Source organism: Bos mutus, chromosome 12 (genome assembly GCF_027580195.1).
Source record: "Bos mutus isolate GX-2022 chromosome 12, NWIPB_WYAK_1.1, whole genome shotgun sequence".
Classification (NCBI taxonomy): domain Eukaryota; kingdom Metazoa; phylum Chordata; class Mammalia; order Artiodactyla; family Bovidae; genus Bos; species Bos mutus.
This window is the reverse complement of record NC_091628.1, coordinates 40,600,124-40,612,792: the sequence shown is the minus strand read 5'-3', so window position 1 is coordinate 40,612,792 and position 12,669 is coordinate 40,600,124.

Genomic DNA, 12,669 nt, shown 5'->3' with positions numbered 1-12,669 from the left:
TGACAATACACAGCCTTGATGTATTCCTTTCCCTATTTGGAACCAGTGTGTTGTTTCAGGTCAAGTTCTAACTGTTGCTTCCTGATCTGCATACAGGTTTTTCAAGAGGCCAGTCAGGTGGTCTAGTATCCCCACCTCTTTCAGAATTTTCCACAGTTTATTATGATCAACACAGTCAAAGGCTTTGACATAGTTAAGCAGAAATAGATGTTTTTCTAGAACTCTTTTGGTTTTTCAGTGATCCAGCTGATGTTGGAAATTTGATCTCTGGTCTTCTGCCTTTTCTAAATCCAGCTTGAACGTCTGGAAGTTTATGGTTCACATATTATTGAAGCCTGACTTGGGGAATTTTGAACATTACTTTGCTGGCATGTGAGATGAGTGCAATTGTGTGGTGGTTTGAGCATTCTTTCGCATTGCCTTTCTTTGGGATTGGAATGAAAACTGACCTTTTCTAGTCCTGCATCCACCTCTGAATTTTCCAAATTTGCTGACATATTGAGTGAAGCACTTTCACAGCATCATCTTTTAGGATTTGAAATAGTTCAACTGTAATTCCATCACGGCCACTAGCTTTGTTCAGAGTAATGCTTCCTAAGGCCCACTTGACTTCACATTCCAGGATGTCTAGCTCTTAGTGAGTGATCACACCATCATGATTATCTGGGTCATGAAGATTTTTTTTTGTACAGTTCTTCTGTGTATTCTTACCACCTCTTCTTAATATCTTCTGCTTCTGTTAGGTCCATACCATTTCTGTCCTTCATTGTGCTCATCTTTGCATGGTATATTCCCTTGGTATCTCATTTTCTTGAAGAGTTCTAGTCTTTCCCATTCTATTGCTTTCCTCTATTTCTTTACACTGATTACTGAGGAAGGCTTTCTTATCTCTCCTTGCTATTCTTAGGAACTCTGCATCCACATGGATATATCTTTCCTTTTCTCCTTTGCTTTTGGCTTCTCTTCTTTTCACAGATATTTGTAAGGCTTCCTCAGAAAGCCATTTTACTTTTCTGCATTTCTTTTTCTTGGAGATGATCTTGATCCCTGTGTCCTATACAATGTCCTGAACATTGTTCATAGTACATCAGGCACTCTGTCTATCAGATCTAGGCCCTTAAATCTATTTCTCACTTCCTCTGTATAATTGTAAAGGAATTTATTTAGGTCATGCCTGAATGGTCTAGTTGCTTTCCCTACTTTCTTCAATTTAAGTCTGAATTTGGCAATAAGGAATTCATGAACCACAGTCATCTTCTGGTCTTATTTTTGCTGTTTGTATAGAGCTTCTCCACCTTCAGCTACAGAGAATATAATCAGTCTGATTTCTGTGTTGGCCATCTGGTGATGTCCTTGTGTACAGTCTTCTCTTGTGTTGTTGGAAGAGGGTGTTTGCTATGACCAGTGTGTTCTCTTGGCAAAACTCTATTAGTCTTTGCCCTGCTTCATTTCGTATACCAAGGCCAAATTTGCCTGTTACTCCAGGTGTTTCTTGACTTCCTACTTTTGCATTCCAGTCTCCATTATTGAAAAGGACGTCTTTTTTAGGTGTTAGTTCTAAAAGGTCTTGTAGATCTTCATAGAACCGTTCAACTTCTTCAGCATTACTCGTCAGGGCATAGACTTGGATTACTCTGATATTGAATGGTTTGCCTTGGAAACAAACAGAGATCATTCTGTCATTTTTGAGATTGCATCCAAGTACTGCCTTTCGGGCTTTTTTGTTATCTATGATGGCTACTCCATTTGTTCTATGGGATTCTTGCCCACAGTAGTAGGTATATTGGTCATCTGAGTTAAATTCACCTATTCCAGTCCATTTTAGTTCACTGATTCCTAAAATGTCAACATTCACTCTTGCCATCTCCTGACTGACCACTTCCAGTTTGCCTTGACTCATGGACCTGACATTCGAGGTTCCTATGCAATATTGTTCCTATGCAATATTGAGGAACATAAAGAAATCATTTTTGGTAGCTTTATAAACTTGTTTCAAGTAGGACAATAAGGCATGCTGAATAATGAGCCCTTCAAAGTCCAAATCTCTGTAATATGTTATCTCTCATCATAAAGAGCCATGCAAACATGATTAATTTAAGGATTTTGAGATGGGGGAAGTTATCCTGATTGTCTAGATGGGCCTAATGTAACTACAGGTTTCCATACAACAAGTAGGCAGAAGATTTGACTACTGAGAAAAGATATGAAGACAGAAGCAGACATTAGGTGAAACAGCCATGAGTCAAAGGTTGTCAACATACTCTAAAATCTGGAAGAGTCAAGAGCCGATTCACTCCTGGAGCCTCCAGAAGGAATCAGCCCTAACAACCCTGGAGTATAGACTGTAAGACTGATTGTGAATTTCTAGACTCCAGAACTCAAAGAGGACATTTTGCATTATTATAGATAACTAAGTATGTGGTAATAGGAAATATGAAAGCAGGCAGGAAAAGTGCATTGAAACAAATCTGCTTTGTAGTTAGGGTAACCAGGTAACCCATGTGGTCTGAAGCCTAAAGGTTGATGAAGTTAGGTAAATTTGACAGTGCCAAGCAAGAGGAAAAAGAGGATGTGAATCACCATGGTACAAATAGAGGAGACATTTAAATAAGAAGCAGAACAATAAAAAAAAAAAAAAAAGAAGAAGAAGCAGCAGCTCTGCGATGAAATTGAGTCAGATGTGAGAAGCCAAGATCTATCAGTCAGACAATTAACAAATGGGATTTCAGTGTGTGCTTTGCACAAGGCTTGGGATAGAAATGTAAAATATGGACTGTGCCTTTACAGAATTTGCAATCGGGAAAAGAAATAATCCACTGAATGATTTTAGATGAATGATCCACAAGAAGAACCAAAGCCTATGCTACATGCGGAAGCCACAGGAAAATCCCAGATCAGAAGCAGACCAGGTCAGAGCAGCCATAGGGGTTAAAGATCAAAGAGATAAACCATGCCCATCACATCTCCTTCGTAATCCAAAGGCCTCTCAAGAGGTGACTCAAGACTTTGCCCTGGGGAAAGAGGCCTGCATTTCAGGTGTCCCAGAATGAAGGACGCTTATAGTCTCCTAAATAGAGTGTTATCCTATATGAGAAAAAAACAAAACCAAAAAGTATATTGAACACACATCAGTGTCAAACTTGAGTTCCTTGCTGAGCTAATGCCGGTTTGCATCTGATTATTTGTATAGCAGAGCCGTTGAGCTATTTCTAACTCTCATAATGGAGAAATGAAGAAAAATGTACACACAAGCACAGGCAAATGTATAAATTGTTTTTTTACAATATCAGGTATTCTATTAAGGTTTTAGAAAGATTATCTGCTTATTTAATGTCCACATTTTTTTTCATCCTGTAGTACTGGTTTTAAAATATAAACTTTTGAAATGAGAGTGGTGTGGTCTTGTTAATCTGCTCCAAAGCCATTTCACAGTCAGGCACACATTATACACTAATTGGATTCCTGATGCATCTTTAAAAACTAATTTCAAAACACTAAGTAATCAGAGGCTTTGTCTTCAAAACAAGACATCGCATCAGCAAAAAGTGTTTATTAGTCAGCCACCTGTGTTCTGCACAAAGCAATTTAAACAGACACAGTCCCTGCCCTGAGGAACTGTCTAAAGCCAGTGCCATTGTAACATTCAAAGACAGACAACTACACTAATGACAAACACGAGGTACTTACATTATTAAAAAATGAAAGACCTCACTTCATAATGTTATTTGAATCAAAAAATGAGCTCTTGCTTTGTTTTGGAAAAAATGGCAGAGAGACTTGCAAAACAGTTAATAAATAAATGTTTATTACATTAATAGTGCATTTGACAATACAATTTTGACAAAAGAGATAAAAATGCAAATGTAAATAAATTTTTATTAGACTATATTATAAACAGTACAGTCAACTGATGTGGAATTTACTTATCTGAGGACCAGGTTTTCATATGCCTTTCTGCCATTTCCAAGAGATTGCAATGCACCTGAAGTTAGAACCAAGAGATTTTTCTATTTGCATACCTTTTTTCATCACAGTGTCTGATATATAATATTGAGCTTATAGGAATGTTGAAGATAACTAAAAATGAATAGTTTAAATGATATTGGAGCAATTTTCTATAAGTAGCAATGTTCCTTCTCACTAGGCCTGCTATTTAATATTTGTGGAGGCATATGAATATGTATGATGTCACAAAGAGTTGAACACGACTGAGCGCCTAAACTGATGAATATATTAATACCTTCAATAGAAAAGGGCTTACCTGGTGGTTCAAAGATATGCTAAATCACCCTGGCTTTTCTTATAACACTTTCCTATAATACAGATTTTATGGTTTGCCTTGTATCCTCCACTCTTAAATGTTCCTTCAATTGCAAAACAGATAGACTAAATGAATTTCTAGCTGAGTTTATTTTCCAAGCCCATTGTGTATGAATGTACCTCAAAACTCCAGAGGCACCATTTACATATATATATCAATATAATTGGGAGTGATATCTCTGGAGTTGTACATTGTAGTGGCCATGAGTGAGTTAGGGTAGCAACATGATGTTCAGTGTAGACAATGACTTTTCTCACAAACTAATGTACACAGACATCATGCCCAGACAGATCAATCTCTTCAAGGGAACACTCAATCTCCTTTCCACTATACAAGTGTTCTCTCAAAATAGAACTTTTCCCCTTTAATGGGAAACAGATGAAAAAATAGACAACAAAATTAGAGCATTTATGGAATCCTCATACATCTGCTCTAGGAAAAAGGAATTAATTCCATGAAGCCATGGAATAAAGGTTATTCAATAAACTTTTGACACCAGAAGTCATTGAATTAATTTCAATTGTTGAAATCAATTTAAAAATATTGATAAGCTATAATCAAATTTGTGAGCTTCTCTGGTGGCACCAGTGGTAAAGAACCTGTCTGCCAATGCAGGAGACATCAGAGACATGGGTTTGATCCCTGGGTCAGGAAGATCCCCTGGAGAAAGACATGGCAAGCCACTCCAGTATTCGTGCCTGAAGAATCCCAAAGACAGAGGAGCCTGGCTAGCTATGGGTCAAAGGGTCACAAAGAGTTGGACTAGACTGAGTGACTCAGCACACATAATCAAATTTATGCTGTGACACAAGGTTTAGAAAAATATTAAAAGCATAGTTTTTCCTTTTAAATAGGTTTATGAGTAAATAAGAATTAAAAATTACATACAGTAAGATCTAATGTTAGAGCTTTTGCTATGAAGACACTTGGCGAAATTTTCATAAATCATGTAAGGGAGAATTTTGTACAATCAATTGCATGATCTTAAAGTTATATTTTATATAATTTCAAAGTGTATTATAGATAGATAGAAGGATATACTGATCCATACACTTTAAAGAATGGGAGAAAACAAAATGAATAAAAATTAATAAATAAGTCAGAAGCAATAAAAGTTTCACTTTACCCCTAATGTAGTATGTTGAATAATGATCCCCAATGATATAGGTCGTAATCCTCAGAACCTGTAAATGTTACCTTATTTGGAAAAGAGCATCTTTGCAGATGTGATTAAATTAAGGATTTTGCAATAAGGAAATTGGGCTTCCCAGGTGGCTCAGTGATAAAGAATTTACCTGCCAAGCAGGAGATGCATGCTTTATCTCTGGGTTGGGAAGATCCCCTGGAGAAGGAAAGGGCAACACACTCCAGTATTTTTGCTTCAGAAATCCCATAGACAGATGAGCCTGGTGGGCTACAGTCCATGGGTTCTCAAAGAGTTTGGCATGACTCAGTTGACTAAACAACAGCAACAATGGGGAAATTATCCTGGAGATGATATTGCAATCCTTTGATTGCAATCACACACCATTAGGACTGAGTGGAAAATGAAATGTGAAGACAAACAGATAATTGAAGGGATGCTATGCTGAAGAGCTGAAAGATGAAAGACAAAGTATGCAGCCATGAGCAACGAATGTAGCCCTAGAAGCTAGAAAAGACAAGGAAACACTCCCCTTCCTGATAACCTACAGAGGTAGCAGAGCACTGCTGCTACATAGGCTTTAACCCACTGAAACTACTTTGGACTTCTGACCTCCAAAAACGTAAAGGAATAAGTGTGGGCTTTCCTGATGGCTCTGTTAGTAAAGAATCTGCCTGTAATACAAGAGACCTGGGTTGGGAAGATCCCCTGGAGAAGGGAATGGTAACCCACTCCAGTATTCTTGCCTAGAAAATCCCATGGACAGAGGAGCCTGTCAGGCTATATATAGTCCATGGGGTCACAAAGAGTCAGACACCTGTGAGTGACTTTCACTTTAAGCCATTAACTTTGCAGTAATTGGTTAGAGCAGCCTCAGGAAACCAATATACATATATTCAGCAGAACTGGAGTCTTTAAAGATTCTTCCTCAAATGATTTCTCTCTCTTCCTTTTTAAAATAATTAAATAATTCCAAATACAAACATCTTCATGCTGCTGCTGCTGCTGCTAAGTCGCTTCAGTTGTGTCCGACTCTGTGCGACCCCATAGACGGCAGCCCACCAGGCCCCGCCGTCCCTGGGATTCTCTAGGCAAGAACACTGGAGTGGGTTGCCATTTCCTCCTCCAATGCATGAAAGTGAAAAGTGAAAGTGAAAGTGAAGTCGTGTCTGACTCTTAGCGACCCCATGGACTGCAGCCTACCAGGTTCCTCCGTCCATGGGATTCTCCAGGTAAGAGTACTGGAGTGGGGTGCCATTGTCTTCTCCCAACACCTTCATGAAAGCTTAGTAAATTAATCAAAAATATTTAACTGTCATTCTCTTTATTGATTTACTCTATTTCTACTTATCAGATCTTCCTTTAACTTCATGCTTTCACTTAGGCTCTAATCCTTTGTGATGTATGTGGGTAGGTGGGTATGTGTATGTGTGTATATATATATATATATATATATATATATATATATATATACACACACACATATATGTATATGTATATAACACCTTGATAATTTTTGCTTAATATTTATATTTTATTTTATGTGATTTCACCATAATTTATATTTAATATATATTTATATTTTGCATATTAATTTTGTGCTACCATAAGTTAAGGACAATTGTTTTAGCTTTCTGTTGGTACTTGAAGAAACTTTCACAAACTTGATGGGTTGAACAATATAAATTATTTCCTTACATTCTTTAGGTTAGAAGTTATACGTAGGTCTCACTGTGATCACTCAAGGTGTTGGTAGACCTATGTTCCTTTTCGAAGATTCTAGGAAATATTCTGTGGTTTTATTTGTTTGTTTATTTTGTTTTTTTACTTTGCCAGCTCCAGTGTGTTTTAGTTGCTCAGCTATGTTCAACTCTTTGCAAGCCCATGGACTGTAGCCCACCAGGCTCCTCTGTCAATAAAATTCTCCAGGCAAGAATACTGGTGTGGGTTGCCATGTCCTTCTCCAGGGGATCTTCCCAACCCAGGGATCAAACCCGGGTCTCCTGCATTACAGGCAGATTGTTTATGGTCTGAGCCACCAGAGAAGACCTGCCAGCTTCAGAGACTGTCCATATTCCTGGGGCACATATTCTCCATCTTCAAAGCAATGACAGTGGGGCAACTTCCTCATGTTGCCTTTACTCTGGTTCTCTGACCACATCTGGGAACAGTTATCAACTTTTAATGAAACGTGATTAAATTGGGTACACTTGAATATTTCAAGTTAAACTATCATCTGAGAGTCTACACTCTTAATTACAACTGTATAATTTCTTTGCCATGTAAGGTAATATTTTTAAAGATTCTGGAGATTATGTATAAACATCTCTGGAAGTCATTCTGTCTTCATACCCATCTATTATATATTCATATATACTGTTTATAGTATGAAATTTTAAAATATATCGTTGATAGATATTTAAAATAATAATGAGTCATTTTAAACACAAATTATTTGCACATAGTTTATCCCTAAAAAAATGTAACTTACAGATCACATGGGTCCTTAAAAGAATAAAATTTTAATAATTTTGCAAAAAAAAAATATATGGAGTAAGATGAATGAGGAAAGGAGATCTGAGAAAGCCTCAGAAACCCTAGCTAGACTGACAACAAATATTTGTCAGTTATTAAAGACTGGAAAAGATAACTGCTGCTTCAAATATGAAAATAGAAGTGGAAAACTTCAAGAATATGAAAAATTAAAGAGATGTGACACTAGCATCATTTGCTTTTACAGATAATCTTTCAGTAACTGATCCCACAGGCAGGGGTCAGGAAAATAATACATGAACAAAAGGAGAAGTTTAACAGAGAGTGAAGTTATAAAAAAGAACAAATCCAAAACTCTGAAGGCAATGAAATGAATGACTGGATTTTTTTTTTAATTGCAATAGAGGGCATTAAAAGCAGAATGAATGAGGCAGAGGAAAGAATCTATGATATAAAACATAAGAATTTTGAAATTATCTAGTCAAAGGAGAATAAAAACCTAAAAAGAGTGAAGAAAGCCTTATAGTCTATTGAATACCATAGGAGAATAAAAACCTAAAAAGAGTGAAGAAAGCCTTATAGTCTATTGAATACCATCAAATGAACCAATTTGTGAGTTTCTGAATTTCCATAGGAGAAAAGAGGGAGAAGAGAAAAAAATTAAGGCAATAATGACTACTGCTGCTGCTAAGTCGCTTCAGTCATGTCCAACTCTGTGCGAGCTCATAGACAGCAGCCCACCAGGCTCCTCTGTCCCTGGGATTCTCCAAGCAAGAATACTGGAGTGGGTTGCCATTTCCTTCTCCAATGAGTGAAAGTGAAAAGTGAAAGTGAAGTCGCTCAGTCATGTCTGACTCTAGCGACCCCATGGACTGCAGCCTACCAAGCTCCTCCGTCCATGGGATTTTCCAGGCAAGAGTACTGGAGTGGGTTGCCATTGCCTTCTCCAATAATGACTGAGAACTTCCCAAACTGAAAAGGAATTTGGATATTGAAGTTCATGGACTTATACTTGTGCTAGTCATTCAGTCATGTCCAATTCTAGGTGACATCATGGACTGTGGCCTGCCAGGCTCTGTCCATGGGATTCTCTAGGCAAGAATACTGGAGCAAGTTGCCATTCCAGGGAATCTTCCCAACCCAGGTCTCCTGCATTGCAGGAAGATTCTTTGCCATCTAAGCCATCAGGGAATTTCTAGGACACCAAACAAGGACTCACAGGACACCAAACAAATACAGTGTAAAGACATCTTCACAGTGATACATTATAATAGAATTACTGAAGATCAAAGACTGTAGCTTTGTAGTATAGTATAGCTGGGAAAACTGGTCAAACACCTGTAAAAGAATGAAACTAGAACACTTTCTAACACCATACACAAAAATAAACTCAAAATGGATTAAAGATCTAAATGTAAGACCAGAAACTATAAAACTCCTAGAGGAAAACATAGGCAAAACACTCTCTGACATAAATCACAGCAGGATCCTCTATGACTACCTTCCAGAGTAATGGAAATAAAAGCAAAAATAAACAAATAGGACCTAATTGAAGGAAACCATAAACAAGGTGAAAAGACAGCCTTCAGAATGGGAGAAAATAATAGCAAATGAAGCAACTGACAAAGAATTAATCCCAAAAATATACAAGCAGCTCATGCAGCTCAATACCAGAAAAATAAATGACCCAATCAAAAAATGGGCCAAAGAACTAAACAGATATTTCTCCAAAGAAGACATACAGATGGCTAACAAACACATGAAAAGATGCTTAACATCACTTATTATCAGAGAAATGCAAATCAAAACCATAAGAGGTACCATCTCATGCCAGTCAGAATGGCTGTCATCAAAAAGTCTACAAGCAATAAATGCTGGAGAGCGTGCAGAGAAAAGGGAACCCTCTTACACTGCTGGTGGGAATGCAAACTAGTATAGCCACCATGGAGAACAGTATGGAGATTCCTTAAAAAACTGGAAATAGAACTTCCATACAACTCAGCAATGCCACTGCTGGGCATACACACTGAGAAAACCAGAATTGAAAGAGACACGTGTACTCCAGTATTCATCTCAACACTGTTTATAATAGCTAGGACATGGAAGTAACCTAGATGTCCATCGGCAGACGAATCAATAAGAAAGCTGTGGTACATATACACAATGGAATATTACTTAGCTATTAAAAAGAATGCATTTGAATCAGTTCTAAGAGGTGAATGAAACTGAAGCCTTATACAGAGTGAAATAAGAAAGAAAAACACCAATATATATTAATGCATATATATGGAATTTAGAAAGATGGTAATGATGATCCTGTATGTAAGACAGCAAAAGAGACACAGATATAAAGAACAGACTTTTGGATTCTGTGGAAGAAGGTGAGGGTGGGATGATTTGAAAGAATAGCATTGAAACATGTGTATTACCATATGTGAAAGAGAAGACCAGTCCACTTTCAATGCATGAAATAGGGCACTCAAAGCCAGTGCACTGGGACCACCCTGAGGGATGGGATAGGGCGGGAGGTGCGAGAGGGGTTCAGGATGAGGGACACATGTACACCCATGGCTGATTCATGTCAATGTATGGTAAAAAACTGCTACAATATTGTGAAGTAATTAGCCTCAAATTAAAAGAAATAAATTAATTAAAAAACAAAACAAACAATAACAAAGGATCAAAGAAAAAGAAAGCCTTAAAAGCAGCAAGAAAAAAACTTGTAACTTGAAAAAACTTGGAACCTCCAAAAGGTATCAATAGATTTCTTAGCAGAAAACTTACAGGCCATAAGAGAGTAGGATGATATACTCAAAATGCTGAAAGAAAAACTGACAACCAGAAATATTCTAAGTGGCAAAATTGTCTTCCAGAAATAAATAAAAATTAAAGTCTTGCCCAGGCAAAAGCTGTGGGACTTCATCATCACTAAATCTACCATAAAGAAATTCTGAAAGTTTTTCAAAATGAAATAAAAAGGTGCTAATTAGTATCATGAAAACATGTGAAAATACACAACACACTGGCAAAGTTAGGTATATAATTAAATTCAGAATACTCTAATACTGAAATTTGGTGGAATCTTAACAACTTAACACTAGTGTGAAGGTTAACAGAAAAGAGTATAGCTTTCTTTCCTCTTCTCCATCTTCACAAATATATGAAAATTAAACAACATACCTCTGAAGAAATTAATGGGTCAAAGTGAAAACTGAAAGTGAAAAGTTCTGGGTCATGTCTGACTCTTTTCAACCCTAGGGACTGTAGCCTGCCTGGCTCCTCTGTTCATGGGATCTCCAGGCAAGAATACTGAAGTGGGTTGTCATTCCCTGATCCAAGGGATCTTCCTGACTCAGGGATCAAACCCAGGTCTTCTGCATTTCAGGTAGATTCTTTACCAACTGAGCCACCAATGGAAAATAAAAATACATTTAATTTGAAACAAATGTAAATGCAAATGCAACGGTGAAAAATCTATGGGATGTAGTCAAAGCAGATCTAAGAGAAAAATTTATAGCAATAAAAACATATATTAAGTAAAAAGAAATATGTCAAACAACCTAACTTTATACCTCAAATAACTAGAAAAAGAAGACCCAAATTGAGCCCAAAGTGAGCAGAAAGAAGGAGATAACAAAGATCAAAGAGGAAGTAAATGATACAGAGACCAGAAAAATGGTAGAAAACATCAACACAATAAAATTCATTTTTTTGGAAAGATTAACAAAATTTATAAATCTTTAGTAAATTAATAAAGAAAAAGGCCCCAAATAGCCAAAACAATCCTGATAAAAAGCAAAGTTGTTTTCACACTCACACTCTCTGATTTAAAACTATACTGAACAGTTACAGTAATCAAAACTGTATGATACTGGCATAAAAATAGACACACAGGCTATTGGAATAGACTTGAGTCTGGAAATAAGCCCTTGCATATATGATCAACCAATATTTGAGAAGACAGTCAAGAATATTCAATGAAAAATGACAGTCTCTTCCATAAATGATGTTGGGAATACTTGGTAATCATGTGCATGATAGTGAAATTGGATTGTTATCACTTATCCACTCACCAAACTCAACTCAAAAAGCATTAAATACAGAAAACATAAGACCTAGAACTGAAAAACTCCTAGAAAAAAATATAGGGGAAAATTTCTTTGATGTTGACCTCAGCAATGATATTTTTTAGTATGACACCAAAAGCATAAGCAACAAATGCAAAAAGTAATAAATGCCACTACATGAATTTAAAAGGCTTCTGTACAGGAAGGGAATCAATAAAATGAAAGGACATATTGTAGAATAGGAGAAATATCTACAAAATCTATATATGATTAAAGGTTAATATTCAAACTGTATAAAGGACTCATATAACTCAGTAGCAAAGAACTCAAAGAATTTGATTAAAAAATCAACAGAGGAATTGAATAGACATTTTTACAAAGGACACATGCAAATGTATAAAAGGTACATGAAAAGGTGCTCAACACCACTAATCATCGTTCAGTTCAGTTCATTTGCTCAATCGTGTCCAACTCTGCGACCCCGTGGACTGCAGCATGCCAGGCCTCCCTGTCCATCACCAACTTCCAGATTTTACTCAAACTCATGTCCATTGAGTCAGTGATGCCATCCAACCATCTCATCCTCTGTCATCCCCTTCTCCTCCTGCCTTCAATCTTCCCCAGCATCAGAGTCTTTTCAAAAG